Source organism: Mustela lutreola, chromosome 10, assembly GCF_030435805.1.
Source record: "Mustela lutreola isolate mMusLut2 chromosome 10, mMusLut2.pri, whole genome shotgun sequence".
Classification (NCBI taxonomy): domain Eukaryota; kingdom Metazoa; phylum Chordata; class Mammalia; order Carnivora; family Mustelidae; genus Mustela; species Mustela lutreola.
Window position 1 is genome coordinate 8152630 of NC_081299.1, and position 24403 is coordinate 8177032.

A 24403-nucleotide genomic window follows, 5' to 3' on the forward strand; every position below is an offset into this window, starting at 1 on the left:
TCCTTTAACATATGTGCACAATCAATTCATTCATTCATTCATTCAATTAATATTTATTGAGACCCTAGTGTGCCAGGCCTTGTGCTAAGTCCTGGATAAATAATGGTGAGCCAAATATATCAATAACAAGGGTAATTTCCATTCATTGTATTTCTATGAAGAAAGTAAGTAGAGGAAACGGGCTATGTGGTGACAGTGAGAACTGTTCTAACTAGGAGAGGAAGTAGGAAGGAAACTGACAACATGGGCTTTGTGGGTCATATAAGACATTTGGATCATAAGCATGGGAGGGATCTGATTTGTGTTTAAAACAACCTACTTTTTTGACTATGTGAAGAATGGACTGGGTAGGTAGGAGAGGAAGCTAGCAGACCAAGTTAGGCTGTTGCAATGGTTCACTGGGAGACAATGGTGTTGATAACCCCTTCTCACCTCCCACCATATGCAATTTAATCTCCAAGATTAAGGATGTACTTCTCTGAGCTATCCATACTCCCTTTCTCCAGTCCCTCTTGTAACCAGTGCCATACACTAGATATTGTGAGATATTATGAGAGAATATGCACAGGATCACATATTATGGTTTATTTGCCATTGAAAGAATGAATAAATGGTGGCTTCAGAGCTCCTTGTCTCATCTAGAAATAGAATCTATTACCTCTTTGATGCCAGTTTTTCTCACTCTTTCAATTCATGAGTTACCACTTGGGGAGGAAGGACATGCAGAGCACTTAATCCACTCCTCATGGTTCATCATCTGAGAAACAGCCTCATCAAGCCAGTGGGAATTGTAGGCTCATGCTGATGGGATGCCAATGGGGGAGACTATACACTATTAATTATGAAGTGAATAAAAACATCAACATATATGATATTTAGAGCATTAATATAACAGGGATATTAATTCCCAGACCAGCTGGAGGACTCAGGGAGACTACAAATGCATAGTGCATAAGCCCATGCTCTACCCAATCTTTCCAGGCATAAGAGCCTTAGGAATTGACATCCAACATGACCACCGGGAAGGGAGCAAACTGAACAATGAGGGGAAAAACTAAAGATTACTTGACTTAGTTAGCATCAGGACCTCTGGCACTTGGTCTCATCTCATTCATGAATGCACTTGAGAATGTCAGGCAGATCCTTTCCCTTCCCTGTGCCTCATTTTTCTCAACTGTAAAGTAGGGGGTTTGTTTGAACCTCATGATTTTCTAGCTCAAAAAGTCTCTGAATCTGTAATGGCCCTAGGACCTTAATTTTCCATGTTCTTTTGAATCTCCTTTTGTCCTCTCCAAATCCCAAAAAAGTATGGAAAGCATGTAATATTATGTCCATTTTTCAGGATGGGAAAACTGAGGACTTGAGGTCACAAGCACTAGTCACAAATTTACCAACTGAATGAGAGAGGGCTTAAATGCTATAACAGCTCACTCAGGTAAATCTTAACTCTTCCAGAAGGAACAGACAGCAGTGCATTCTGCGAGCCTTACTCACCTCATTCCAGACATTCCCTTCCCCTTTTGCCAGGCCCTTCAAGTGCCTGCTGGGCCCTGGCTATCCCGAAACCTTTCTGGTCATACCCAGGAGGAGTACACAGGCACAAAGATGCCTGTGCTCCATGCAGTCTCTGGGTATGCATTGCTACTTCAGTTTCAAGGCCACTGGCAAATTCCATCATGGCCAGGCCCTTCCACTGGGTTCATAATTGAAATAGATCAGCTCATTAGCATGGGGAAAGGGAGGAAGACAATCTGGGCTTTATTCACCCATTCTGATTTAGTAGGTGTTCCCTATGCAGCTCCTGGACCTTGGAGGAATATGTGCCCCGCCCGAGTGTGTCTGTGTTTGTTATGGAAATTACCACGCGCCCATACATATAAATCTGTAAGAGAGCCTCTTGTCATTTCTAATAGTTCCACAGGCTGCACTGAGAGAAGGCTGGGCAGAGCCGAGGCTATCTGAGAGGGGAGGAAACTCCTCTGTGCTAACACCTCTTTGTGTCAACATTAGAGGAAACCGGACCACCCAAAGAGCTCATGTAATAGGTTCCAGTCATGAAGAGTTTGCAGTGTGCCCAGGACTGTGCTCAGGGTTTCCCATGTGTCACCCCATTTAAACTTCCCAAAACCCTATGATCTCCACATTTTAGATGAGACTGGTGAGGTGAGGAGAGATTTAAGTGACTTGCTCAGTGTCACAGGAATGGAAAGCAGCTACCTTTAATTGCCCAACTTCTAGGTTATCTCCATGATTCTTGGATTCTTTGGGGGATAAATTCATGGTGAGAGGAGAGGAAGAAATGGGGGTGATATACTCCATGGGAGATGGAAACTCCCCAGAGCAGTCTCCCACTATTTCTCTCCTGGAAGGTGTTCTGCCTCCTTCTGGAGGAAGTTTCTCCCCCAAAGAATGAGACTTGGGCCCAAAATCTTGGTCCTTACACTACCTTCGTGTTACATTCATCTCTGTCTCCCTTGCTTTATTGTTAAGAATTCTTTCAGTTGTGCCAGAAACATGAAAATCCTGGAGAAGACCTGGATGGGCGCGTGACTCTACCCAGAGGATCAAGCAATGTTGATAGAACTCTGTCTTTCCAACTCTCAGCTCTGCATGTGTCAGCTTAGAATCATTCTACCAGTAGCCAAGAGGGTCACTATAGGTCCAAAATATCATACTCCCGGACTAGAAGAACACCATTATTGACAACCACACTAAGTATATGTAGGTTGTATTTTTCCATTCATGGCTCCCACAATATGTCTCATCCTACATGTTCTCTTAAAGTGTAACATTGACTCTCTTTCCATCTCACGGGCAAGGGTATGTCCTCTCCCCTGAATCTGGGCACTTTGTGGCTACTTTGACCACTAGAATATGGCAAAAGTAACGTTTTCCCCAATTCCAGGTCCAGCCCTTAGAAACTGGCAGCTTCCAGGATACCTGGGCGGCTCAGTCAGTTAGACATCTGCCTTGGGCTCAGGTCATGATCTCAGGGTCCCGGGATCAAGTCCCACATCGGGCTTCCTGCTCAATGGAGAATCTGTTTCCCTCTCTTCCTTTGCCTCTTCCCTGGCTTGTGTGAGCTCTCTCTCTCTCTCTCTCTCTCTCAAATGAATAAATAAAATCTTTTAAAAAAAAAAAGGAAGAAAGAAACTGGCAGCTTTCATTTTTTTTTTTTTAACCTCTTGAGACACTCATCTCTGAAGCTCTGGGCCCCAATTTAAGAAGTTCAAGGCCACCGTGTTGTGAAGAAGCCCAGGGCACTTAGGGAGGTTAAAGCGGACAACCAACACCACTACCAGACATGTGAGTGACATTGCCTCAAGATGATTCCTGCCCCTAGAGTCAGTCCTACTTTGTAAAGCCCCATATATCATATACACAAAGATAAGCCACCCCTGCTGCATGTTTCCCCAATTCCTGACCCACAGAATCCAGAATCATAATAAAATGGTTGTTTTAAGCAACTAAATCTAGGTATATTGGGTTAGGTAGTGAAAGATCACTAGAAGTGTGTGCATGTGTGTGTGTGAGGGGGTGGTGTTGGAGAGGTCGTTTCCCATAGGAATTAGAAGGCAGATGGCTAAGCACATCCGACAAACAAGTACTATAGCTAACACCTGAAGAACTGCCCCCGTGGCCCACCATTTTTAAATGTACCAGCTTTCATTACTGGCCGGAGTGACTGTGTGGAAAAGGCGATGTACAAGTTGGTCTGTTCCAGGTGTTGGGCCTCAGTTATTGCCCAATTAGCCTGGCAGAGTGTCAGAACACTTAGTGGGCTCTCCTGTTTATTCCCTTTTCTTCTACCCAGTGTGTTGGCTGCTCCTCTAAACAAAGTGTCTCGAAGCAGGGTCTCTAAACTGCCCAAGTACAGGGTTTACCACTCACTTCTTTTTCCTTATAAACGATGCCCACCACCCCATTGTACTATGTCAGTGCATCGACCTCGAGGTCCCTGTCCTTTTCACCCACCAAACCCAGGCAAGTCCCTCTCAGAGCCCCTCCAGCCCCTTCCTGAGCCCCTCTCACTCCCCTGCTCCCCTACAGTCTCCTGGATTCTGACTCAGGAACACTCTCTAAATTCTGCTCCTTTTTGTTTGTTTGTTTCTGTGCTTATTCCTTCCCTCCAGGCTCTGCAAAACTGCCCTGTCTCTCAGGTCTTCCTCTCCCTTTCTCTGAATGCTTAGATACTCAAGAAGTCCCCAGTTTCTTCTTCCTCTACTTTCCAGAATCATCTCAAACCACAGGACAAAGTAGAACTGCCTTCCCCCAGGTACACAGCATTCAGTCTAAGACTGTGGTCTCTAAGCCAGCCTGACTCTAACTCCTGGCTCTCCCACCTGCCAGCTGTGTGTTCCCTGGCACCTTAGTCTCACTGTGTCTCATTGTCCCATCTGTGAAAGAGAAATGAAATAGCCCCCACCTAGTGGAGTAGCTGTGAAGATTAAATAAGATAATCCAGGTAAAAACTCTGCACTCTGTTCCTATTAATTGAAATGAGACAAGGTTCTCTCAAACTCCCTGTTTAAATTTGAATTCCAACAGTGTTGGGTTTGATCATGCTTTTTCATGCAGAAGAGACAGTGCTCATCTCCTCCTTTGGTTTTACAAAGACAACTCACAAGTATTTATGCCTTCCAGAAAACAGAAATATCCACTTATATATTATCACCAGGGTAATAAATTATTAAGTAAGACAGTCAATCAGAATTACGGGGGATTCTTTAAGAGTGAGAACTGTTTACTAAGGAGTATTGTAACCATCTCTGAAGTCAGGGTGCCATATAAAACTCTTTTGTTCGAAATAACATTTGCAAGGATGGATTTTTCATGCAGACTAGAATCTGCTTTCCTATAGCTGCAGGGAAAATGGAGACTTTTTTTTTTTTTTTTTTTTTTTTTTTTACCTCTTATCTTGCTGAGATTTCTTTCACCAGCAGTTATAACGACCTACAGCTTCAAGACCCGATATTGGAATTCCATTAGTCAGCACAGAAGGGGAAAAAAGCAGTCCTGAGGAGGTCAAAACTTGCAATGTAAAAGAGAAAAAAGCAGAATAGTGTTGTTAAATGAAATGTGGGCTATTTGATAATTCTTATTCATACATCGTACATAGTAACCCTCAGGAGATGGTAGGTGTTATTTCTTGTCTTTGTTCTTACGACATGTAACCCTACGAAAACCACCACCCAATGATCAGTGGCCCCATGGCGAAGGCACACAGTCCAGCAGACAGAAAGTTATTTAAAATTATTTCCATTCCTCAGATCCGTATCTCAGACCTTTTGAAGAGGACACAGAGTCAGAAAAATGTCCCAGTGTCCTTGTCTCTGTCACCTCTCTCCATACAGTATTTGGCTCCCCTGGTGCCTCCTTCCTGCCAAATCCCCAGCCCTAACTCCTACTCCTGAGCTACAGATTTTCCAGATCTTCCCCCCTATCTTCCCTGATCCTGTATCCCAACAGCCAAAGAGCTGGTCTGATAACATGAGGGCCCTCCCTGGAGTGGGGAGGGGGACCAAAAGGGGTGGAAAGATCTCGGGAGACAACACCAGAACCCCCTTTATCGAGTGGGGTAGGGACAGGCTGGGGACACCCCAGGTTAATCCTTTCTGTCCCAGGTTAATCCTTTCTGTCCTGTCACACCCCCATGAGCACAAGAACTCTCCGTGGCTAATATCCCTCTTCTTCCCAGGAGCATCAGCATTCCCTATTTGACATTTATGATACATCGTTCCAACTCTTATTTACCGGGGATTGTAGCAAAACTCAGAGTTGGGGCTGCTGCCGTGGGAGAAAGTTTTGCTTCTGTCCCCCTAGCTGTTCATAGCAACCAGCCCAGAACAATGGGAAACAACCTGGTGATACTTTTCATCTCAGTCCAGAGCCAGGGTACTGGCCCTATTACCAAATCCCAGTGTAAACTGGAATGACCCCTGGGATCTCACCTGCCTGCCCAGCCTAGCCCAGACCGATGGGATGCGCAATCAAGGCAACACTTTGGAAGACCCCCTTCCCCTTTCCTCAAAGAGAGATTTCCTTTCCGTGCACCAACACACCGACCATTCAGCTTAATTCTTCAGCTTCGGAAATTACCTCTAAAACATTCCCTGAGAGCAATGGTCAGTGGCCCCATGGCGCTAAGGTGTGAGCTTCTCGACCACAGGCACTTTGTCTGACACATAGTAGGTGCTCAGTAAATAGGGATCGAATGAATAAATGAGTGTCCACTAATATAAGAGCATAGATTTAAATTAGATCGTGTTACTCACTGATATCTGGCTGAGAGCAAGTTTTTTTTTTTTTTTTTCAAGTTTTTGAAGGGTCTGGATACTGAGATGATTTGTTCATCCACTTGGCAAATACTAGTTGAACCTACATGCAGTCACTGTGCTAGGCACTGAAATGCAGGTGATCGGGGCAGAGACTCTCCCTGTGCTTGTGGGGATGGAAAGAACTGCCCTGGTTTGACATGAGGATACTTCTGCCCTGCCTCGGACGGAGCAGGACTTCCTCGGCCCCTGGGGCCTCTTTTCCAGAGAACCAGCTCTCTCCAGACCCCCATCTCTACCCCTTCCTCCCCACCTAAGAAATTCACAAAATGTGAGACCAGAGGTGAGGGAGTGAGTGTCCCTGAAAATGGCCATTATCAGATTAGACAAACCCCATGGCCTCCAGCCAGCACCGCCCACAGCTCCAGCAACCAATTTACTGGGATGAAAAAGGCTCATCCATATTTCATCTCAGGCACTCCGCATTCTCAGCTGCTGTCCCTTCCTTCAGTGGGCCCATTTCATGCCTCCCTGCCTCAGAGATGGCCCCGGACCAAAGGGGACACGCAAGCCCTGAGATGACAGCTCATTTGCGCAAAGTCTGCCGCCAAAGTCTGCAACACGCACATTCTGTGATGGACTCAGGCCCCTCTCTGAGCCCAGTCCCCACCTTCTGTCCATTCCCAAGGGCCAAAAGAGGATCTCTTCACCCCCCTTACCAGGGAAGGCACTCCTGCTCCTTCATGCCCCCACCCCGGTGTCCCCCCCCCCCACCCCCAAGGGACCTGGTGCTTGCCACACAGCACAAATCAGCACAGGGGTGGAGGAGCCCCTCTCGAGTCCCTGCAGGCGGATCTAGGACAAGATCAGGGATTTTCAAGCATGAAGAGGACTCTCAGAGATAAGGGAACTGCTATTCATTTTCTCCCTCCCCCAGCAGAGTGATGGGCATTTGCCTTTTTCCTCCCTCCTTGCAGAACCAACTAGAAACTAAAGCAGCCAGAAGGCTCGGCAGGACCCGACAACCTATGGGAACTGCAGGATTTTAGTAGCTTGGCTACAGAGGACCGGGGGCCTGAAGAGTCAGCTCAACAGGATAAGAGGCGGGCAGGAGCCCGGGGGACTGCTCTGTTCTCATCCTCAGATGCAGCCAAACAAGATTTGGAGAATTGAGGAAGTGGAGGGGAGCCCTGAGCCTCCAGGGCCTCAGGGCCATGAGTTAGGGGGTGGGGGAGGTGTGCTCTTGGTCACCTCCCTTACGGTGACCTTGGAGGAGTCCCTTCCTGTCCCCGGAATGAGTTCACTCAGTTATAAAATGAAGAAATTGAATCAGGCCAGTGATTTTTAAAGACAGAGCTTAAAGGACACACCCCTCCCAGAGCAGAGTGATGTGGGGACCCCTCCTTACTAGAACAAGCAGCGCCAAGCTCAGAATGAGGAGGGAGTTTCTGAGCACTCCTGGCAAGAGGTGGTAGGTTTCAGCCTAAGCCAGGGGTTCCCACAGCGACTTGATAATCTAATCTAGTGGGGGGCCCCACATGACCCACTGAATCCCCATCTTTAAGATGGAGAATCCAGCCATCGGCATTTTCCAGAAGCTCTCCTAGCAAGACTAGTCACAGACCAGATTCCGAAATAGCTGGGCTGGAGGGGTGGGAGGGAAGGGAGGTGGGGTGGGGACCCTCTGAGGCTTCCAGAGCAACAGGCAGAGGAGCGTGAGGGCCAAGGCTATCTGGGGAGCACCTCCGCTGTCCACCCACACGCAGAGCACGTGCAGGAGACACTCGCTGTCCAGCACCTCCCCCCGCCCCCCAAAGAGGAGCTAGTGCAGGGCTGGGCGTTATCTGTCTCCCTGAAGCCTTCTTTACTGTACAGCTGCAAGCTGGGAGCTCCTTCGAGGGCTCCCCTGGAGCACTGGAGTGTCTGTTTACAGTTCATTAGCTACTTGACAGAGAGGCTCCAAGAGCGAGAGACATAAAGAGGAAGTGTCAGGGCCGGGCCCAGCGCAGATCCGTCAGAAATGAAGATAAAGCTGCCCGCAGATGAAGAGGTCTGACAGTAGCTCCGGCAGCTCGGGCTGGGCGCCTGGCCTCGCAGGTGGTCGGTGAGCACCGCTCAGCTGACCTGAGACCGCGACCGGTGTCCCCAGCTCGCCCGTGGCCCAGTCTGCCGGCTCCCTTGGCGACTCACATCCCAGAAACCAGCAAGAAGTCCGGCAAGAGGGGTTAGTCGGAGAAATGACTGCACAGCCCCTCCAGGGCATACTCTGGGGCCATCAAGAATTATATTTACAAGGACTGTGTCACTACATGAGAAACGACTTCTATGCTGTAAGAGGAGGTGGGGGGGAAGCAAGATGTGAAACTGTATGAACAGCATCAACCCAGTGGAATGAAAATTACACATGGGGGGAAAAAAAAGAAACCTAGAAGGAAATACTCCAAAAAGTAACGGTGCTGGACCCTGGGTGTTGAACGGTCTCTCTCTACTCCCCTCTGGTCTCCATTTCCCACAGTTCCCATGCTGAGCACCAGTGCTTTTATAATGGCAACACCAAACTTCACTTTTAAAATAAAAAGATTTTTTTTAGAAATATTTTATTTATTTTTATTTGAGAGAGAAAGAGAGAGCGCGCATGAGCAGCTGGGAGGGGCAGAGGGAGATAAAGAAGCAGGCTTCCTGCTCAGCGGGGAGGACTGATGCAGGACTTGATTCCAGGACCCTGGGATCATGACCTGAGCCGAAGGCAGAGGCTTCACCCACTGAGCCACCCAGGCGCCCGAAATAAAAAGATTTTAAGTCTTTTCACCATCTGAACTTATTCTATCCTGCCATTCACAGGGTGAGGACAGGTCCCCACTTCCCCACCCCCTTAGGACCCAAACCATGTCTCCTGACGTGAGCTGCATCCCTGAGCCCATTACTCTCCCTGGAAGCTCAAGGCAGACGTCCCAGTAACTGTTTCTGCAGCCACCCCTCCAGCTACATTTTGGGGCCGGGGGGCTCCCTGGGAGTTGGCAGCCCCTCCCAGTCCGCCCCCTTCACACCCAAGGACAAGGTACCTCTACCATGCTCACCAGTGGAGTCATTGTCAGTGGGTAATTGAAGGTAATTGAGTATCTATGATTCTTTACCCCCAAGACCCAGAGAAGGAAAGACAAACGGAACTCGGGGGTGCGTTTTCAGGGAGGGAGGTGGGGGCGGTGGGGTGGGGCGGGCTGGAGGAGCTGCCGTGGAGATTCTCAGCAAACCCTTGGTCATGACAGTAACAAGCAACAGTACTGAGACCTTTCCATGGACCGAAGTGGCTTGAATGGGGAGTCCCCCGAAAGATTGCTCACCTAGAATGGATGGATGTGGATTCATTTGGAAAGGGGGTCTTTGCGGATGCAATTGAATTAAGAATCTGGAGAGGAGATCACCCTAGGTCCATCCAATGGCACCTTTCCTTGTAAGAGACGGAAGAGAGACCCACAGACACACAGAGGTGAAGGTGATGGGCAGACCAGGGCCGAGGTCCAAGTGATGCGTCCTCGAGCTCAAGGGAGGCAGGCCCCGGCAAGAAGCTGAACCTCCCGAAGGAACCAAGCCTGCCAACATCTTGATTTCGGATTTCTGGCCTCCAGAACTATGAGACAGGAAATTTTTTACTTTTTAAACCCCATCCCCCCAAGTTAGTGGTCATTTGGGCAGCCTTGGACAAGTAACACATGGTGAAGCCCTTTATGCCCATCATTTGTCTCGTGAGATAGGCTCCTCTATCATCCACATCTTGCTGATCTGAACGAGGTTCAGAGTGGTTATGCAACTGACCTAAGGTTGCACAGCGGTGAGCAGGAATGGACTGGGGCCCAGGTCTGTCATCCTCCCAAGTCCCTGACAGTGCCAGGGACTGTGCTAAAGCTTCATACCCATGGTCTGCTGCTCTAGACTCGGGCTCTAGCTCCATCACTCACGGGCTGTGTGACCCCCACACAAGTTACTTAATATCTCTGAGCTTCAGCTCCGCATCAGCAAACTAGAGAGACTACTACGGGCTATCCCTAGGGCTGTAATAAGGATTTGAAAACTACCGTGAAGCTCTGAGCTAGAGGACCCCTCCCTGTCAGGGATATCCTCTGTACCCCGTCTGCTCCCAAGGATCTCCCCAACTCCCACCACGGCCAAGCCACGAGCCCAGCCTCCCTCCGTTTGCATGCTCCAGACACAGCTCCCAGCAAGCCGGAGCAGCACCAGCTCTAATGGCAACAGCAAATTATGCTCGTAAATTAGGGTTCAGCTAATTGTGACTTTATAGACCAGTAGTAGACATTCCTTTTAAAACCCTGTCTGTAAACACACAGGAGCCCCGCTGAGCAAGTGCCGAGCTGTATAAAAACTCTTTTAGGCAGAAATATATGGGCTGTGGTAGCTGACTCTCCAGGACAGCACCTCATTCATTATGTTTCCTTCTCCTCCCTGCGCTGAACAGCTCTGCACCGAGCTGATCGGCCGCATCGCTCCCTCTCTCTTCACCTCATAAATCCCTGGATTGCAGCGGCCCCTGGGCACCGACACCTGCCAACGGGCAGGACAACACAGCGGAGACTGGGTGGGGGCTGCCCCTTGCAGGGTCCCCACCTCTCATAAAAAGCCTGTGAGGTCCCGCCCTCCTGAACCCGTCACTTGGAGCAGGGAGCCGGGAGCAGTGGGGGCACGGGGGAGGGGGAGGAGCTCTGGCCAGGAGAGCAAGAGCCCTGATGCTTCGTATTACAAAGCCACCCCACTCCCATGCTCCATCCTCACCAGGAGAAATGGGGCTGAGCTGGAAGGTCCAGGGCAGCATATAGAGTTTGCATGAATTGCATGGGGGTCCGGGGTGGAGAGTCGCTGAGAGCAGGTCCCCAGGGGAGGAGAGGCTGAGGGGAGTGATCCGGAGGCTGGGGGTGAGTCTCCCACTGTGTTCCCGCTGTCCCCTACCTCTCTTAGGAGCCAGTGACCTGGAGGTCTCCCCAAGACCAGCCAGGGGCTTCTTCATAGGGGTGGAGAGAGGAAGAAGGATGCTGCCCCGTTCTCCCTGCAGGAGAAAATGCTCTGCCTTTGCAGTCCGTCTATCCTGGGCTCAAATCCACTCTTGTAGAGCACCGGCTGCGAGCCAGCACCTTGCTTGCCTTGCTTGTTGCCTCTTCACCTGATCCTCTGTGGTAGCTATGTATGGACACCTTCCCATTCTGCAGAGAAGGAAACTGAGGCCCACAGACTCTATGAAATTTGCTGGGGTCAGCAGAAAAACGGAGGAAACAGGATTTATCCACCCTAACCTTTCCTTGGTTAGACCCCAAGGCGGCAAGTTGGTCACGCTGAGCACTCATGCCTCATTTTGTTTTTGTAAATGAACTTTTACTAGAACATGGTCACGCTTGTTTACACCTGCCTATGGCTGCTTTCTTGCTACAACGGCAGGTTGGGCGGAGACTCTATGTCCTCAAAGCCTAAACTATTTACCATCTGGCTTTTTGCAGAAAACGTTCGCTGACCTGAGCCTGGGTTTTCTGGTCTCTTCAACCGCAGCTGAAATGAAATCATCTGCACACAGACCCTGAACACAGCCAGGCTCGGCAGAGGTCACTCCCTGTCTTCTCCCGCTTCTCTCCATCTTCATTCCCGCCTACGCACCCTCCACTGCCACCATCTGCTCACCACACTGGGCACTGGATCTCCATCCCCTCCCCCACCCAGACAAGGGCGAGGGGCTCCTGGGCCCCAGGTAGGATTCCAAGTCATTAGTAAATCAAAACAAAATTTCCTCCCATCCCCCTTCTTTCCCACACTACTCCAGCGCGCCAATTATGCTGAGCCCCAGCCTAAGCTCAGCGGAAAATGTTTCACTTTAAGAATGAAAAGTATGTTTTAAAAGAACGTTGTTATTCTATGGAAACTGAATCCCCAAATAAATCTCCAACCCTGCGGCCACACACAATGGAGAAAAGTCGCTAAATAAACAGTCACTAATTTGCACAGGAGCCAGCCCTGACCCACTTCTGGGTCTTGCCTTTCTAAACAGCCTCTTTATGGTTATCTATTCATCACCGACCCAGTTTTCTTCCCTGTGTTCCAAAGGTTGGATTCTCTTCAGCTTTAAGCAGACACTTAGTTTGTTATTTAAATTATTTAGGTTGCATATTTGAGCATTTTGAATTACATTTTATTTACAACTGTGGTCAGTTAACAAATATTTAGTGCACTGAGGTTGGCATGTACAGTTGTGCAGGCTGTGCACTGTGCAAATCTAGGAGACACTGCTCACCCTTCATGCTCTTAGATTTGTATATGGATGAGGAGATAAGTCATCCATCAGATGTGAGTCAACTCCCTTAAGGAAAGGGCTTTTTTTTTTTTTTTTTTTTTCAATTTGCACTAAGCACCTTGGGCTGTGTTCTGAGTAAATAGCTGTCACTAGCAGTCACTGTCCTCATGGAGCTCACAGTCTAGTAAGAAGGGAAGGACAACGGTGACAGTAAAAGGAAAGGCATATGAGGGTGTTCTGGAGAATCTGGTTGGAGGGAGTGGGGTGAGTGGGAACCAGCTAGGTGGCAGGGTAGGGCAGGGGAGGGGAGGGTCACATCCTGTGAAAGGTCTGGAAGCAGTAGGCAGCAAGGACTTCTCTCTAAAGGAAGATCCTTGCTGACTCACTTCCTGAGCCCCAGTGTGTTTCCTGAGCCTCAGCAAGTTTCCTGCCTCTTCAAAGGAGCACCGTGTACTTTCCCCTGAACATCCCTGGGAGAAGAAGCTGTGTTCATGCCTTGATGGAAGGAGAGGGAGAACATTCGGCTCGTTCTGTGGCAATGACCTGCGTGATGGAACAGGGCCAGTTGGTAAGTACACTCGGTGCTTCAGGCTCAATCACAGGTGCCCATGACCCAGAACACAGTGTCTGGAAGAATGAATATGGGAAGCGAGTATGGCTCAGCAGGAGCTCAGCCTTGCAACCAGACGCAGCACCGCCCCCTTCCCCCCAAGCACGGATCCTGGCTTCAGCCAGCTGCTGCCCTGCACCAGAGGCCAGGCAGGAGTGCTGAGGTTCAGTCCCACCTCCCCCCAGCCTCTTCCCAGCTGGGCAGGGCAACAGGACTGGTCAGGCTAGGTCATGAGAAGCTGCCTGTGTTTAGATCTGACCTCTGCTGTGTCTGATCTGTGTGACCCCAGGCAAGTTACTAAACCTCTCTGAGCCTCTGTTTTCTCATCTATCAAACGGCATAACAAGAGTGCCTACTTCGGAGGGTGCTTCCTTCATTCAGGAGTTATTAATGGAGTGCTTCCTGCTTGCAAGATCACAGGACCGCTGATGTTCCTGAATTCTCTTTCGGGTGTTTTGGGTGTCTTGTGAAAATCCAGCATGCAAATCACACTTGGTTTGCCTCCCAAAGCCGGGCTCCCCGGAGGCCTCATGATGATCTTGGTGAGCCTTTTCTTCTTCTATCAGTTTGCTGCTCAGACAAAGGCAGGGTGGCAGCAAATTTGAGGGAGGCCAGTGTCAGCAGAAAGGAAGTTCCAACAGATTATGGCTGTCAGCACAGAGCCCGGGGCTGTCCGGTGCCAAGTGCCTGCGGGTCCATGGGGAGGGCTGAGACACTTCAGAGCCTCACCTCCCGATGGGGGTGAAGACAGTGCACTGCTTGCTTCACCATCGGGGTGGCAGGATCCTGTACTGGGGCGCTGAGCCTGCATCACACACACACACACACACACACACACACACACACACACATACAGCCCACATAGGCGGACTTAATTTTCCCTTGGGTAGGATGGGTGGTGGGTTTACAGTGGACACAGAAGCCCTCATACTTTGGGGGAGGCCTACAGCCCTCTAAAGAGAGGAGCCAGGGCTTTGGAGCCCAAAAGGGAGAGGAATGAGTGAGACTTGCCCAGAGGGGAAGAAGTGGAGGCTCCCCCAAGACTACTCTCTCCCACACACGCAGCACGTGCACCCTGAAAAGAACCCCCACATACCTGGAACCAGAGGTGCAGCACAGGACCCTGGATCCCGGGATCCAGGCTGTCTGATCGGTTCATTCCATCCTCTTGGACACTGTGGTCCAGAAGGGTGTCAGCTGCACAACTGGGGCCTGGGAGGGCCTGTGGCTGAAGCTGCTGGCAGCCACGTTGTCACCACGAGGGGAAGCCTGTTCAAAGTCAAAAAGTAAATAGAGAACTGGGCATGGCCGGATTGAGCTGGATTTTCTCTCCCCCGTTGGCAGTTGCCTTCTGAAACACAGTATTGGGGAGGACAACGGGGTGTGCCTGGGCCAGTGAGGACGGTCAGGACAGTTTTCTGGGCCTACCACACATGTCTAAAGGACAAAACAGGAGCATGCATGTCACACATGGGCGAAGGTACCAGGCGGAGGCAGCACATACCGCAGCGGCGCAGGTCAGGGAGAGGCTGAGGAGGCCAGAGGTGATTCTCCCGGCAGTGGGGTGCTGACTCTGTAGGTTCCAATCCCAGGTGAGCTGCTGTAGAACCCTAGGTAATTCACTGCCTATCCCGCCTCCGTTTACCCAGATATAGAATGGGGATGAAGAGAAGCACCAAGCTCAGGGTTTTGGAAAAGAACTCCCAGGTGTTTTCAGCAAGTGCTAAATTCATGCACATTGGAGTCATACAGTCAGTGTGAGTTGTCTATTTCAGGATATAAAAGCCCGCTTCTCTCCCTCACAAATGCACGCACATTTTCTCTCTCTCTCTCTCTCTCATCTCACACACACACACACACACACACACACACACACACACACACACCCTCTTCCTGATCTCCTTTTCAGACACAGTGGAGAACTGGCTGGAGCTGGGGGTGGCAGACCAACCTGGAGCTGACATGGCCCCGGCCACCAAGCTTCTAGCAGTGATTATAGAGTCACGCTGGGAGCTCCTGAGGGCACCATTCATCCAATCCAGGAGGACACCGTGGAGACCATGTTTGCCCAGAAGCTGAAGTCAGGGCCACACAGAAGCAAAAAAATCGTTTGAAAGAGCCCACCTGCAATGCAGGTTAATGGGGTGGCTTTGGTTCCCATGGCCAGAAGAGGAAATTACAAGCTTGAAAAGATTCAGAGGCTGAGGAGGGGCCATAGGGGAGCTTTCTTCTAGAAGCCCTGGAGCTAAGCTTCTCTGCTGCTGTGCTGGGAAGATCTGGCCAAGGCTGAGCTTCCTCCCACCCCTGCCACCTCCAATTTGGGACTTTTTCATGTCAAGGGACCAGGGGTCTCTGAACCTATCTGGACTCGAAATGCTCTAGATGTTCCGTTGGGCATGACTTATAATTACAAAGCAAGTCATTTGCTCCATTAGCATAAGGTCATGGGGTTAACAATTTTTTCTCTATCTTCATCATTTTTCTCAGTTGTTTGTGTTACTTTGAAGATAATCCTAGCTAATAGTGATACAGCCCTTTCCGTGTGCCAGGCACTGTAAAATGACAAATATTAACCCTCATAACAGATCTCTGTGGGAACAGAGCAGGGAAGGGAGCTGAGGCTCAGAGATGCTGAACAACTTGCTGGGGACCAACCAGCTGGGAAGTGACAGAGACTGACGGTGGCGTCCATGTCCCAGACCATGCCCCACACTGCCTCACAATGTGTCGCCTATCTTTGGGCTTGCGAGTGATCGATCCCTGCTTTTGGCCACCTGCCCACTTACCCCATCTGAAGAGACAGGGAGAAGACAACCATCTCCAAGCCACGGAGAGAGGTCTCAGAAAGAACCAACATGGCCAATACATTGATTTTGGATTTGCAGCCTCCAAGCTGTGAGACAAAAAATTTCTGTTGTGTAGAAACTCTGGACCTGCCTGTGGTCCTTTGTTATGGCAACACTGGGATGCAACGCTGGGCCACAGCCCTGGGGATAAGCTTCCTGCCTCATAGCCCCGATGGTGGGTTCGTGGTCAGAGTCAACACCAGTACAGACCTCTTATATTTCCTCCTTTGCCCTCCCCACCACTGCCCTGTGGGAAGAGAGTCCCCTTCTTCAGCCCCCAAAGCTGGGTTGCTTAAAAACAAAAGTCCTGGGGCGCCTGGGTGGCTCAGTGGGTTAAAGCCTCTGCCTTCGGCTCGGGTCATGATCCCGGGGTCCTGGGATCTAGACCCGCATGGGGCTCTCTGCTCTGCGGGGAGCCTTCTAACTCCTCTCTCTCTCTCTGCCTGCCTCTCTGCCTACTTGTGATCTCTGTCTGTAAAATAAATAAATAAAATCTTAAAAAAAAAAAAACAAAAGTCCTCCCCAAGTGAAGCATTTAATAGACACACAATCTGTATCTAAACACTTTCTTATAGAGAATCGTCAACTTTGTGGGCCTGGTCACATCAGGATTCTTCCCCCACCTCCCACCCCCCATCTCTTATTTCCTCTGCAGTGAGCCCTGGGCCCCAGCTCCTCGCAGGAGTGAGTCAGACTCTGACCCTTACAACCTGGTCTTCTCCAGCGTGGTGTCTCTGCTGGTGTCTGGGGCTCTGAGGTGCAGAGAGAGCTCAGGAATCAGAGCCTACAAGGCAAGCTCAGAAAGGGGTGGGGGGGAACTGCTTGGCTGAGATTCTTTCTTTCCTTTTTGTTAAAGTTTTTATAAAAGTTTAAAATGCGTATGAAAAAGTGTACGTTCTAAGTGTTCAGCTCAGTGAATTGTCTCAAGCCCAGACCCAGACGAATAGTGCCCAGTCAAAATACAGAAAGCTAGCAGGACCCCAGAGGTCCCCCTCATGCCCTTTTCTAGCTACAGCCCCCAGAGGGAGAACCTAGCAGTACTACCCTCTGTCCCAGGCTAAGGTCCCATGCATTGGGGGCTTCACACTTTGGAAGACTTCCCTTGAAATTCTTTAGTCCCCCTCTGGTGGCTGAGACAGCCAGAGCAAACAATGCTTTCTGGACAAAGTACCCCAAACCCAGTCCAAGGTCTGTAAAGGCCTGGGTCTCTATTTCTCCTCTAGTGTTCTTTCCGGCCCCCTACCCTGTACATAGGACTGAGCAGATGCCCCCATGGGGCTCTGGGACTCACACCTATGGCTTGTCCTGGAGTCCGGCATTGAGTCTCTGGTTCTGGGAGGGTGGGCTGGTGTGCCGAGCACTTTTGCTGGCCAGCATGTATTTCTTCTGTGAGATTGTGCAAGATCGGGCCACTAGAGTGGTGCTGACATGCTGATTTGGAACAACTCACTCACTCTGGACACAGGACGAGCTCAGGGCTCCGGGCTCCCATGGGGCCACTGCTACCCTCCGGTTGGAGCTAGGTGTCACCTCTTGCCCATCTGCTTTCTGGCTATAGTGACACCTCTGGTCTGCAGGATTGAGGACGGCAGGGCTGGTGGCAAGTGTCCCCAACACTGTGTCCTTCTGGCTCCCAGGCCAGTGACCCATCCTCCTCTCCAGGACGCCACCTGTCAGGCGGTCTGGGAGGTGGCCGTGTCCCTACCTTCCAAGGGCTTCTGAGACCATTGCTCCCTGAGGCCCACGGGCCCATCTTGCTGGTGTCTTCTCATTTTCTACCAGTGTGGGATGTTGTGCTCTATCGTCTTAAGTCATGCCAGACAAAGGACGAACACTCCTTGCATGAAAGGGACCTCTCTCTTCTTGCTCAGGCCTTGTCCCCCTACCCTTCTCCCTGTGGATGCTGGTGCGGAAGGCAGGTGTATGGCCAACATGGAAAGACACTGCATTCTGGGAAGGCCATGATTACAGCCCAAAAACTCAAAAAAGGGGTTGGCTGTTCCATGTGTATGTTATAAATGCTCGAACAGCAGACCTACCATTTCCGGAACATGCGTTCCCCACGCACACTGGTAAGATTTGCATCTGCGGTCATTGTCACCAAAGGTCAGTAACTGCCTCTGAGAGAGTCATGAGAAGTGAGAACACAGGGGTGGCCCGGTGCAGGTGGCAGCATCATGAGCATGGCTCCGGCAGCCCTGGGTTGATGCATCAGGGAACGGCAGAGATGAGAAGATCTATACTATTTCTGTAACAACAGGTTCCAGAGAACCACAGCCCTGTGAATCGTAATGGCACTGTTACCTTCTCCTCCTGGTGGGAGAAATGAAATTAGCCAGGAAAGGCACGTCCTACAACAAAGAACACGAAGCCAGAGCTTCTGGATCTAAATGGGAGAGATGGTGTCTGGACACTAACAGGAAACGCCACCAGCCATAAAGAAACAGACCATACGATACCCAAATACGTAAGTAACTCACTCTCTGTCCACTGTTCTAAATCTTCATCAGTAAATCACCATGTCTCATGTGGACCCATGAGCTTTGTGAAGTATTTTCAGCAAAACTGTTTGTCTAGACAAGGGTCCTGCAGAAACAACACTTGCCCTGAGCCTTGCAGACCACAAGGATGGCATCACTCACTGGTATAGTTGCCGGATCATGCAGGTTCGGTTGCGGGAGGCTTGGCCCATTGCCCGAAGAAGTTTTGCCAATTTACACTCCTACCAGCGACGTCCCAGGGCTCCTGTTGTCGCCCCCCACCCATCCCTGCCAGCTCCTGGTACTTCCTTTTCACTGGTTCATCCTGGTACTGGGAATAGCGGGATCCTATTATGGTCTTAATTTGCTCTTCCCTGATCATTAATGAAATGGAGAACCTTGTCACATTTTCCTGGGCCATTCTGGGGGCCTCTCTCTTGCTGTTGCTGGAGGGGTCCTCTGTCTCATTCTGGATGTAAGTCTCTGCTCAGGTACATGTATCAAAGATATCCTCCCCCACCCTGTGGCTTCTAGCTGGGACTTTCAAGTGCTCCGGGGTTGCCCCTTACATGGCCCATTTGGACCTTTTTAAGAATGGGAGCTCTCACCACTGCTGAGGGCTCCCGGCAGCAGGCGTGGAAGAGAGAGCGAACAGGAGTGAGGGGTGGAGAGTTGGGGAGACACCCAGTGCTTCTGATGTTGGAGGCAGCCTCCATGAGGCTCAGTACCCAGCCCCTGCGGTCTGGCAGAGCAGGGTCAAGTCCTGGTTACCCAGGATTTCAGCTACGTGGCCTTGGGTGGCTGTCTTGATCTACGCTGCTGGTTCTTCTGCATCTGAGTCACCTGGAAGGCTCCTTAGAACATCGGGCCCCACCCCAGATGAGAATTTACATTTCTAACAAGGGATGTTGATGGTCCTGGTCCGGACACCCCAATTTTGGCACCATTGCTATAAACCTGATGCCCTGTAGGTCACTGTCTCAGAGCCAGCAAGGGAAATGGAAATCGAAGTGTTTGCACACCCTCTTACCCCCGGGTCTGACCCAGTGGGAGGTGTGGGCAGGTGTTCTTCCGTCGCAGGGCCCAGCTCTGTAAGGTGTCTGGGTCTCAGGGCTCCCACAGACCCCACTGAGACCCCACTGTAAGCCAGCAGACCCTGCAGTCAGCCAGATCCTGGCACCTCCCTCACTCATGGGTGACCCGGGGCAAGCGGCTTACCTTCGGTACACTCCTCGCCTGTAAAACAGCCATCAGGACAGGAGTTTCAGGGAGGCACGAGGAAGGTGACACAGACACAGAGCTCAGCATGCGACTGGCACTAAGGAACCCCTCCATTCATGGTGGACAGTCATTCTTCTTATTATTAATCATATAATAATAATTCACTCCTATTATTAATTCTGGAGTTCCGGCTCTGCAGGAAAAGAAGGAAAACTGCAAAATGGAATAGTCAGATGCTGATCTTTCTCTAGAAAATAGCAATGCCTGGTGGAATAGAGGGGGGAACCCCATGTTCAAAGCTGTCCCTGCCACCTGCTGCTCTCTCCAGGGTGCACATGCACCCACAGACAGACAGACACATATGGACACACAGACATGCACTGGTGCGTGCACACACACACACACACACACCTGCTGCCTCAACGTACATCTGAGACCTTTTGCTAGTTGCCCTTTAAATGGTCTGACTCCCTTTCTCTTTGTAGGCTAAGTATGACATGGGGTGGCACCGACACACCTACCGGGGGAGGCCTGAGCCACACGGCTGTCCCCTTAGCTGCGGCGGGCAACCACGCACGCACACTCCTACTGACCACCCCTGCGCAGCCTCCAGCCTCCCCCTTACCTCCTGCCTCTGCCCACACTCTCCTCACCAGTCCAAGCTTCCTCGGAGATGTGAGAACCTGTGGAGAGAGGACTGAGGGTATCAGAAGGGACTAGAACAGAGAAAAAGGGCTTTGCCTGGGCCCTCAGCGTGCTCCATCCATTGTCTCACCCCATGCCAACGGCAAGGAGGGAAGGAGGAAAGGGGGTGGTTTCTGGAGCCCGTTGTCTGGGTCTGACACTCACTTGCTGTGTGTCTTTGGGAAAGCTACTTAACCTCTCTGTGTCTCGATTTCCTACTCTGTAAAGTGAGGATGATAATTATACCTCCCCCTAAGATTGCTAGGAAGCGTTAGTGAGTTAAGGTTCATAAAGTGCTTAGCAGAGCGTCTGGCACACAGTAGGCCCGTGATAGCTGTGGGTGGTCATTATTATCCCCATGATAAGTCCTACAGAGGAGATGAGGAGCTGGGCTCCGAGAGTGCCACATGCGGTGAAACTGGCAGATGGGGACTGGGACCAGGCTCCCTGAGGACTCACCAGAAGCTATGCCCGCTCCACAGAGGCATTCCCCCTTCTCCCCAAACCGACAGCTTCCCCAGCCTGTTCCACATCAGTCCACTCCCTCCTTCCGGGTGACCAGACCCAAAACCTTGTTGCCACTCTACCTTAGCTCTCTCTCATAGCCTCAACGGATCCAGATCCAGCGGCGGCGAGCCCCAGGGGCTCCACCTTCAAATGCACAGAGAGTCTGCTGGCTCCCCACCCCCACTGCCCTGCAGGCCCCAGCTGGTCCCCCCTCAAGTCCCCCGCAGCTCCCCTCCAGGAACAACAGCTAGAGGGACCCAGCATGCCCCCTCTCTGCTTCAAACCTCCAAGGGATCCCACCTTGCTCAGACTACAGCCAGAGTCCTTATGGTGGCCCCAAGTTCCTGCATCCCCGACACCCAGTCCCTCTGTCACCTGACCTTCAGCCCTCACTCACCCTGCTCCAGCCCCCCTGGATTCCTGATGCCCCTCCAACATCTCCCTCCTCCACCTCTTCCCCTGGGAATGCTTTCCCCCACAGATCCACATGGCTCACACCGACCCTTACTTCAGGTCCTTGCTCATAGGCCAAGGCCATAGTGCTCACGGACCACTCTGCTTCAAATTGCAAACCAGCCCCCAACCAGCCCCACCTCCTGCTGACTTTGTCAGTCTCACAAACTATTATTATTTCCCATTTCCTGATTTATTTTACTCTATTTTCTTTTTTGTCCACTAGAATCTAGGCTCCACGAAGGCAGGAATACTGGCCTGCACCATACCCAGGGCTTACAACTGTGCCTGGAACATAGTTCAGTGAACGTTTGTTGAATGAACAAATGACCCGACAGAGCTTGGAGGGAAAGAAGCTGCACTTGGCTCCGTCCCTCCTCCCTTCTCAGCCTTGGCGGGTTTCCCTGTGTACCCACAGCAGGAGCTCGGTAAGTGGGCACACCATCTAGGTCTCCCTGCCTTTGATTTTCTGGCTGGTTAGATTTTTAGAACGTTTTTTCTGAGCCATTCACGTGTAGATTTTCACGGAGCAACTGTCGACTGGTAGAGAGAGAACCACAGTCTCCAGGCAGAGCAGCGGTGGGGCTGGGGGCTTGGGGAGTAGCTCCGTGCCACCGCCGGGGCTAGTGAAACGGTGTTCACGTCCAAGACAAGTCATTGATGGAAGGGAGACAGCCAGGAGAGAGAACAGAAAGAGAAGATAAATGCCTTTGTTACTTATTTTTCTGTGCACCTCCACTGGAACAAGAATAATGGAAATCAGAATAGAAGGGGGAAAAAAAATTACCCATGGTCCTGACATCCTTCACAAATCACGCTGTGACATATTTATTTGTGATGAGAGGCTCTGGGCAGAAGCCGTGGGCAGTGGGGGCAGGGCCATAGAGCGGGGAACCAGGTTCCAGAGCCGCCCCTAGAATTCCCAGCCTCACTGCCAATGTGCCAGAGAAGCCGGAGCAGAAGGGGGGCAGCTTCCACTGAGGTCCCATCTGGAAAATGGGACAGAGGAACAGAGTCAGCAGAACACAGGGGCATCACATTTGGGATGAGAGGGAGGCTGGGGCGGGTGAGAGGGAACCCAGGCAGGCAGGAGTGGGAAGCCGGGGCTTCAGCACTTGGACCATGAGGAGTCGTTCTCAGCTCCAGCTTCTAGGCTGAGCGCTCTGAGCTTGGTGATCTGGAACAACTTCACCTCTCCAGGCCTCAGTTTTACCTTCTGCAAAATGGGGTGTATATCTCACAAGGTTATTGAGATGAAATAATACAATATTTATATAGTTAGATACAAGAGTAACCATACACATCTATGTACAATCTATACACAATTTAGCACACATGGAAAGCATTTTACAGACGTACTAAATCCTCCTTCTGTGACAACTACTGTTACTACTACTTCTATTAAAGGGAAGAGCAGAGTAAACAAGTGAAAGAAATCAGAATAAAAATACCCCTCTTCTCACTGCTCACAGGGTTTTGAACCCAGTAGACGGAGGAAGAAACTCCTTTAGAACATATTACTCAAAACACAAGAAACTGGCTGTTTTCCAGCCAAGGAAAAAAAAAAGAACACCGTAACGTATCACACACGCACACATATCTTCTTTCATCGGAATCAAGCTGAGGCAATTACCAAGTCTCAGAGCGCTGCCCCGAGTCACGTCCCCTCAAAAGGAATTTGTGAGCATGACTCCTATTTCAGAGTCTAAAATCCTGCCAAGTGGGGGAACTGACAGCTCAGAAAATTGCAAGAACCCTGTGATGTCAGGAAACACACAGCGTGGGCCCTAACCAAGCTCCTGAATTCCATCTGCTTCCTGTTTCCTCAGCAGGTGCCATCGTGGAAGGAGGGGCCTGGCTGGAGGGAGCACAGTCGTGTGACGGGAGGCAGGAGGTGTGGAGTGGGCTCCGCGGGTTCTGCGGTCCGAAGCTGGCTCACCTCCTGGGCATGTGTGAGCCTGTCCTTTGGCATTTCCAAGACTTGGTTTCTCCATCTGTAGATGGTCTTCTTGAGTCTCTACTTCCTGGGAGATGGCGGGAGCTATCAAACAGTGCAATGCCTGATGCCTGAGATGCTCTCGCAGTGAAAGCTGTGGGTGACCTTCCAGTCCCGCTGGCATGCACCCTTCCTGCCAAAGCCAACAGCTTCCTACAAACAGGCCTCTGTAGGTCCTTCCCTAGAGCCTTTACTTACTGCCTGGACCCTTGCAGGGATGACAGTCTAGAGTTGGCAGAGGGACATCTGGGTGGCTCAGTCAGTTAAGCATCTGACTCTTGAGAAAGGCTTGTACCGCTATATATTTTCCTCTCAGGACTGCCTTTGTTGTGTCCCATAGATTTTGAACCGTTGTATTTTCATTATCATTTGTTTCCATGATTTTTTTCAATTCTTTAATTTCCCGGTTGACCCATTCATTCTTTAGAAGGATACTGTTTAGTCTCCATGTATTTGGGTTCTTTCCAAACTTCCTTTTGTGGTTGAGTTCTAGCTTTAGAGCATTGTGGTCTGAAAATATGCAGGGAATGATCCCAATCTTTTGATACCGGTTGAGTCCTGATTTAGGACCGAGGATGTGATCTATTCTGGAGAATGTTCCATGTGCACTAGAGAAGAATGTGTATTCTGTTGCTTTGGGATGAAATGTTCTGAATATATCTGTGATGTCCATCTGGTCCAGTGTGTCGTTTAAGGCCTTTATTTCCTTGCTGATCTTTTGCTTGGATGACCTGTCCATTTCAGTGAGGGGAGTGTTAAAGTCCCCTACTATTATTGTATTATTGTTGATGTGTTTCTTTGATTTTGTTATTAATTGGTTTATATAGTTGGCTGCTCCCACATTGGGGGCATAGATATTTAAAATTGTTAAATCTTCTTGTTGGACAGACCCTTTGAGTATGATATAGTGTCCTTCCTCATCTCTTATTATAGTCTTTGGCTTAAAATCTAATTGATCTGATATAAGGATTGCCACTCCTGCTTTCTTCTGATGTCCATTAGCATGGTAAATTCTTTTCCACCCCCTCACTTTAAATCTGGAGGT

General features: G+C 50.3%; 1 long non-coding RNA gene across 1 annotated transcript; it reads left to right on the forward strand.

Moving 5' to 3' along the window:
- The first annotated feature begins 12866 nt into the window (after window positions 1-12866).
- LOC131810188 (uncharacterized) lies at window positions 12867-23624 on the forward strand. Its single transcript, XR_009345466.1, has 4 exons — window positions 12867-13129; window positions 18278-18484; window positions 21589-21790; window positions 23192-23624. It is a non-coding gene; the product is annotated as an uncharacterized LOC131810188 (long non-coding RNA).
- The last annotated feature ends 779 nt before the right edge of the window (window positions 23625-24403 follow it).